Genomic DNA, 7,535 nt, shown 5'->3' with positions numbered 1-7,535 from the left:
GCTAGGTGGTCTAGTGGAGTAAGTCTCCGGTGAAGCATCGCCAGATACCAGGTTCGATTCCTGGCTCCGTCGTTGATTTTTTAAATTCACTAGTTGTTCAAATTTACAAATCTTCCACAAAAGTCTCTGGTAGATTGATGATTTGCACGACCGCATCTCATTCATTAGACGGCATTGCCGTCTTACGGGCTTCTCATCAAAAGCAAAGATTCGGAAGGGTGAACATAACATCTACACACTACAGTCTCCTTACATCGTGCATGCAGAGAAGAAATTCTTGCCTATACAAATCGGGCACATTAAAACAAATTTGAACTTACTGGTTATGAGAGAAATTGATGACAACAGAGTCAGGGCGGCTAGGTGGTCTAGTGGAGTAAGTCTCCGTTACAGCATCGCTAGATACCAGGTTCGATTCCTGGCTCCGTCGTTAGTTCTTAAATTCTGCCAGTCGTTCAAATTTACATAATTTCGACAAAATTCTCTTGTAGATTAATGATTTGCACGACCGCATCTCATTCATTAGACGGCATTGCCGTCTTACGGGCTTCTCATCAAAAGCAAAGATTCGGAAGGGTGAACATAACATCTACACACTACAGTCTCCTTACATCGTGCATGCAGAGAAGAAATTCTTGCCTCTACAAATCGGGCACATTAAAACAAATTTGAACTTACTGGTTATGAGAGAAATTAATGACAACAGAGTCAGGGCGGCTAGGACGTCTAGTGGAGTAAGATGTTAGGTTCGATTCTTGGCTTTGTCGTTAATCTGTCAAATTCACCAGTTGTTCAAATTCACATATTTTCAACTGAATTCTCTTGTGGATTGATGATTTGCACACCCGCATCTCATTTATTGGACATCATTGCTGTATTACGGGCTTCTCATAGAAAGCTAAGATTCGAAAGGGTGAACATAACATCTACTCACTACAGTCTCCTCACATTGTGCATGCAGAGAAGAAATTCTTACTCATACAAATCAGGCACATGAAAACAAATTTGAACTCACTCGTCATGAGAGAAATTAATGACAACAGAGTCAGGGCGGCTAGGTGGTCTAGTGGAGTAAGTCTCCGTTAGAGCATCGATAGATACCAGGTTCGATTCCTGGCTCCGTCGTTAGTTCTTCAATTCCGCCAGTCGTTCAAATTTACATATTTTCGACAAAATTCTCTGGTAGATTGATGATTTGCACGACCGCATCTCATTCATTAGACGGCATTGCCGTCTTACGAACTTCTCATCAAAAGCAAAGATTCGGAAGGGTGAACATAACATCTACACACTACAGTCTCCTAACATCGTGCATGCAGAGCAGAAATTCTTGCCTATACGAATCGGACACATGAAAACAAATTTGAACTCACTGGTTATGAAAGAAATTAATGACAACAGAGTGAGGGCGGCTAGGTGGTCAAGTGGAGTAAGTCTTCGGTGAACCATCGCTAGATATCAGGTTCGATTCCCGGCTCCGTCGTTAACTTTCTCAAATTCGTCAGTCGTTCAAATCCATATATTTTCAACAAAATTCTGTCGTCGATTGATGATCTGCAGACCAGCATCTCATTTATTAGACGGCATTGCCGTATTACGGGCTTCTCATCGAAAGCAAAGGATCGGAAGGGTGAACATAACATCTACACACTACAGTCTCCTTACACCGTGCATGCAAAGAAGGAATTCTTACTTATACAAATCAAGCGCTTGAAAACAAATTTGAACACACTGGTTATAAGTTAAGTTAATGACAACAGAGTCAGGGCGGCTAGGTGGTCTAGTAGGGTAAGTCTCCGGTAAAGCATCGCTGGATACCGGGTTTGATTCCTGGATCCGTCGTTAATTTCTCAAATTCACCAGTTGTTCGTAATCACATATTTTCACCAAAATTCTCTTGTAGATTAATGATTTGCACGCCCGCTCCTCATTTATCAGACGGCATTGCCGTCTTACGGGGTTTCCATCGAAAGCAAAGGATTGAAAGGGTAAACATAACATCTACACACTACAGTCTCCTGAAATCGTGCATGCAGAAAAGAAATTCTCACTCATACAAATCAAGAACATGGAAACAAATTTGAACTTATCGGTTATGAGAGAAATTACTGACAACAGAGTCAGGGCGGCCAGGTGGTCTAGTGGAGTAAGTCTCCGGTGAAGCATCGCCAGATACCAGGTTCGATTCCTGGCTCCGTCGTTGATTTTTCAAATTCACTAGTTGTTCAAATTTACATATTTTCAACAAAATTCTCTGGTAGATTGATGATTTGCACGACCGCATCTCATTCATTAGACGGCATTGCCGTCTTACGGGCTTCTCATCAAAAGCAAAGATTCGGAAGGGTGAACATAACATCTACACACTACAGTCTCCTCACATCGTGCATGCAGAGAAGAAATTCTTGCTCATACAAATTGGGCACATGAAAACAAATTTGAACTCACTGGTTATGAGAGAAATTGATGACAACAGACTCAGGGCGGCTAGGTGGTCTAGTGAAGTAAGATGTCAGGTTCGATTTTTGGCTTGGTCGTTAATCTGTCAAATTCACCAGTTGTTTGAATTCACATATTTTCAACTGAATTCTCCTGTGGCTTAATGATTTGCACACCCGCATCTCATTTATCAGACGGCATTGCCGTATTACGGGCTTTTTATCAGAAGCAAAGGATTGAAATAGTGAACATAACTTCTACACACTACAGTCCCCTTACATCGTGCATGCAGAGAAGACATTCCTACTTATACAAATCGGGCACTTGGACACAAATTTGAACTCACTGGTCATGAGAGAAATTAATGACAACAGAATCAGGGCGGCTTGGTGGTCTAGTGGAGAGAGTCTTCGGTGAAGCATCGCTAGATACCAGGTTCGATTCCCGGCTGCGTCGTAAATCTTCCAAACTCACCAGTTGTTCAAATTTACATATTTTCAACAAAATTATCTCGTAAAATAATAATTTGCACACCTGCATTTCATTTATTAGACAGCATTGCTGTCTCACGGGCTTTTTATCGGAAGCAAAGGATTGAAATAGTGAACGTAACTTCTACACACTACAGTCTCCTTACATCGTGCATGCAGAAAAGAAATTCTTACTTATACAAATCAAGCACTTGGAAACAAATTTGAACTCACTGGTCATAAGAGAAATTAATGACAACAGAGTCAGGGCGGCTAGGTGGTCTAGTGGAGTGAGTCTCTGGTAAAGCATCGCTAGATACCAGGTTCGATTCACGGCTGCGTCGTAAATCTTTTCAGTTCACTAGTTGTTCAAATTTACATATTTTCAACAAAATTCTCTTCTAGAATAATGATTTGCACACCTGCATCTCATTTATTAGACGGCATTGCTGTCTCACGGGCTTTTCATCGGAAGCAAAGGATTGAAATAGTGAACAAAACTCCTACACACTACAGTCCCCTTACATCGTGCATGCAGAGAAGACAGTCCTACTTATACAAATCGAGCACTTGGACACAAATTTGAACTCACTGGTCATGAGAGAAATTAATGACAACAGAATCAGGGCGGCTTGGTGGTCTAGTGGAGAGAGTCTTCGGTGAAGCATCGCTAGATACCAGGTTCGATTCCCGGCTGCGTCGTAAATCTTCCAAATTCACCAGTTGTTCAAATTTACATATTTTCAACAAAATTATCTCGTAAAATAATAATTTGCACACCTGCATTTCATTTATTAGACAGCATTGCTGTCTCACGGGCTTTTTATCGGAAGCAAAGGATTGAAAGGGTAAACATAACATCTACACGCTACGGTCTTCTCACATCCTGCATGCAGAAGAGGAATTTTCACTCAATCAAATCGGGCGCATGAAAACAAATTCAAACTTATTGGTTATGAGAGAAATTACTGACAACAAAGTCAGGGCGGCTAGGTGGTCTAGTGGAGTAAGTCCCCGGTGAAGCATCGCCAGATATCAGGTTCGATTTCCGGCTCCGTCGTTAATTTTTTAAATTCACCAGTTGTTCAAATTTACATATTTTCAACAAAATTCTGTCGTAGATTGATGATCTGCACATCAGCATCTCATTTATTAGACGGCATTGCTGTCTTACGGGGTTCTCATCGGAAGCAAAGGATTGGAAGGGTGAACCTAACATCTACACACTACAGTCTCCTTACACCGTGCATGCAAAGAAGGAATTCTTACTCATACAAATCAAGCGCTTGAAAACAAATTTGAACCCACTGGTTATAAGTTAAGTTAATGACAACAGAGTCAGGGCGGCTAGGTGGTCTAGTAGAGTAAGTCTCCGGTAAAGCATCGCTGAATACCGGGTTTGATTCCTGGATCCGTCGTTAATTTCTCAAATTCACCAGTTGTTCGTAATCACATATTTTCACCAAAATTCTTTTATAGATCAATGATTTGCACACCCGCTCCTCGTTTATCAGACGGCATTGCCGTCTTACGGGGTTCTCATCAAAAGCAAAGGATTGAAAGGGTCAACATAACATCTACACGCTACGGTCTTCTCACATCCTGCGTGCGGAAGAGGAATTCTCACTCAATCAAATCGGGCGCATGAAAACAAATTTTAACTCGCTTGTTATAAGAGAAATTGATGACAACTGAGTCAGGGCGGCTAGGTGGTCCAGTGGAGTAAGTCTCCGTTGAAGAATTTCTAGATACCAGGTTCGATTCCTGGCTCTGTCGTTAACTTTCTCAAATTCGCCAGTCGTTCAAATCCATATATTTCCAACAAAATTCTGTCGTAGATTAATGATTTGCAGACCAGCATCTCATTTATTAGACGGCATTGCCGTAATACGGGCTTCTCATCGAAAGCAAAGGATTGGAAGGGTGAACATGACATCTACACACTACAGTCTCCTCACATCGTGCATGCAGAAAAGAAATTCTTACTCATACAAATCGGGCACATTGAAACAAATTTAAACTTACTGGTTATGAGAGAAATTACTGACAACAGAGTCAGGGCGGCTAGGTGGTCAAGTGGAGTAAGTCTACGGTGAACCATCGCTAGATATCAGGTTCGATTCCCGGCTTCGTCGTTAATTTTTCAAATTCTCCAGTTGTTCAAATTCACATATTTTCACCAAAATTCTCTCGTTGATTAATGATTTGCACACCCGCATCTCATTTATTAGACGGCATTGCTGTCTTACGAGGTTCTCATCGGAAGCAAAGGATTGAAAGGGTGAACCTAACATCCACACAATACAGTCTCCTTACACCGTGCATGCAAAGAAGGAATTTTCACTTATACAAATCAAGCGCTTGAAAACAAATTTAAACCTACTGGTTATAAGTTAAGTTATTGACAACAGAGTCAGGTCGGCTAGGTGGTCTAGTGGAGTAAGTCTCCGGTAAAGCATCGCTGAATACCAGGTTTGATTCCTGGATCCGTCGTTAATTTCTCAAATTCACCAGTTGTTCGTATTCACATATTTTCACCAAAATTCTCTTGTAGATTATTGATTTGCACACCTGCTCCTCATTTATCAGACGGCATTGCCGTCTTACGGGGTTCTCATCAAAAGCAAAGGATTGAAAGGGTAAACATAACATCTACACACTACAGTCTCCTGAAATCGTGCATGCAGAGAAGAAATTCTCACTCATACAAATCAAGAACATGGAAACAAATTTGAACTTATCGGTTATGAGAGAAATTACTGACAACAGAGTCAGGGCAGCTAGGTGGTCTAGTGGAGTAAGTCTCCGGTGAAGCATCGCCAGATACCAGGTTCGTTTCCTGGCTCCGTCGTTGATTTTTTAAATTCACTAGTTGTTCAAATTTACAAATCTTCCACAAAAGTCTCTGGTAGATTGATGATTTGCACGACCGCATCTCATTCATTAGACGGCATTGCCGTCTTACGGGCTTCTCATCAAAAGCAAAGATTCGGAAGGGTGAACATAACATCTACACACTACAGTCTCCTTACATCGTGCATGCAGAGAAGAAATTCTTGCCTATACAAATCGGGCACATTAAAACAAATTTGAACTTACTGGTTATGAGAGAAATTAATGACAACAGAGTCAGGGCGGCTAGGTGGTCTAGTGGAGTAAGTCTCCGTTACAGCATCGCTAGATACCAGGTTCGATTCCTGGCTCCGTCGTTAGTTCTTAAATTCTGCCAGTCGTTCAAATTTACATAATTTCGACAAAATTCTCTTGTAGATTAATGATTTGCACGACCGCATCTCATTCATTAGACGGCATTGCCGTCTTACGGGCTTCTCATCAAAAGCAAAGATTCGGAAGGGTGAACATAACATCTACACACTACAGTCTCCTTACATCGTGCATGCAGAGAAGAAATTCTTGCCTCCACAAATCGGGCACATTAAAACAAATTTGAACTTACTGGTTATGAGAGAAATTAATGACAACAGAGTCAGGGCGGCTAGGACGTCTAGTGGAGTAAGATGTTAGGTTCGATTCTTGGCTTTGTCGTTAATCTGTCAAATTCACCAGTTGTTCAAATTCACATATTTTCAACTGAATTCTCTTGTGGATTGATGATTTGCACACCCGCATCTCATTTATTGGACATCATTGCTGTATTACGGGCTTCTCATAGAAAGCTAAGATTCGGAAGGGTGAACATAACATCTACTCACTACAGTCTCCTCACATTGTGCATGCAGAGAAGAAATTCTTACTCATACAAATCAGGCACATGAAAACAAATTTGAACTCACTCGTCATGAGAGAAATTAATGACAACAGAGTCAGGGCGGCTAGGTGGTCTAGTGGAGTAAGTCTCCGTTAGAGCATCGATAGATACCAGGTTCGATTCCTGGCTCCGTCGTTAGTTCTTCAATTCCGCCAGTCGTTCAAATTTACATATTTTCGACAAAATTCTCTGGTAGATTGATGATTTGCACGACCGCATCTCATTCATTAGACGGCATTGCCGTCTTACGGGCTTCTCATCAAAAGCAAAGATTCGGAAGGGTGAACATAACATCTACACACTACAGTCTCCTAACATCGTGCATGCAGAGCAGAAATTCTTGCCTATACAAATCGGACACATGAAAACAAATTTGAACTCACTGGTTATGAGAGAAATTAATGACAACAGAGTCAGGGCGGCTAGGTGGTCAAGTGGAGTAAGTCTTCGGTGAACCATCGCTAGATATCAGGTTCGATTCCCGGCTCCGTCGTTAACTTTCTCAAATTCGTCAGTCGTTCAAATCCATATATTTTCAACAAAATTCTGTCGTCGATTGATGATCTGCAGACCAGCATCTCATTTATTAGACGGCATTGCCGTATTACGGGCTTCTCATCGAAAGCAAAGGATCGGAAGGGTGAACATAACATCTACACACTACAGTCTCCTCACATCGTGCATGCAGAGAAGAAATTCTTACTCATACAAATCGGGCACATTGAAACAAATTTAAACTTACTGGTTATGAGAGAAATTACTGACAACAGAGTCAGGGCGGCTAGGTGGTCAAGTGGAGTAAGTCTTCGGTGAACCATCGCTAGATATCAGGTTTGATTCCCGGCTTCGTCGTTAAT

This window comes from Neodiprion pinetum, chromosome 5, assembly GCF_021155775.2.
Source record: "Neodiprion pinetum isolate iyNeoPine1 chromosome 5, iyNeoPine1.2, whole genome shotgun sequence".
NCBI classification, from domain to species: Eukaryota; Metazoa; Arthropoda; class Insecta; order Hymenoptera; family Diprionidae; genus Neodiprion; species Neodiprion pinetum.
The sequence above is the reverse complement of the archived record's forward strand: the minus strand, read 5'-3'. Positions refer to the sequence as shown.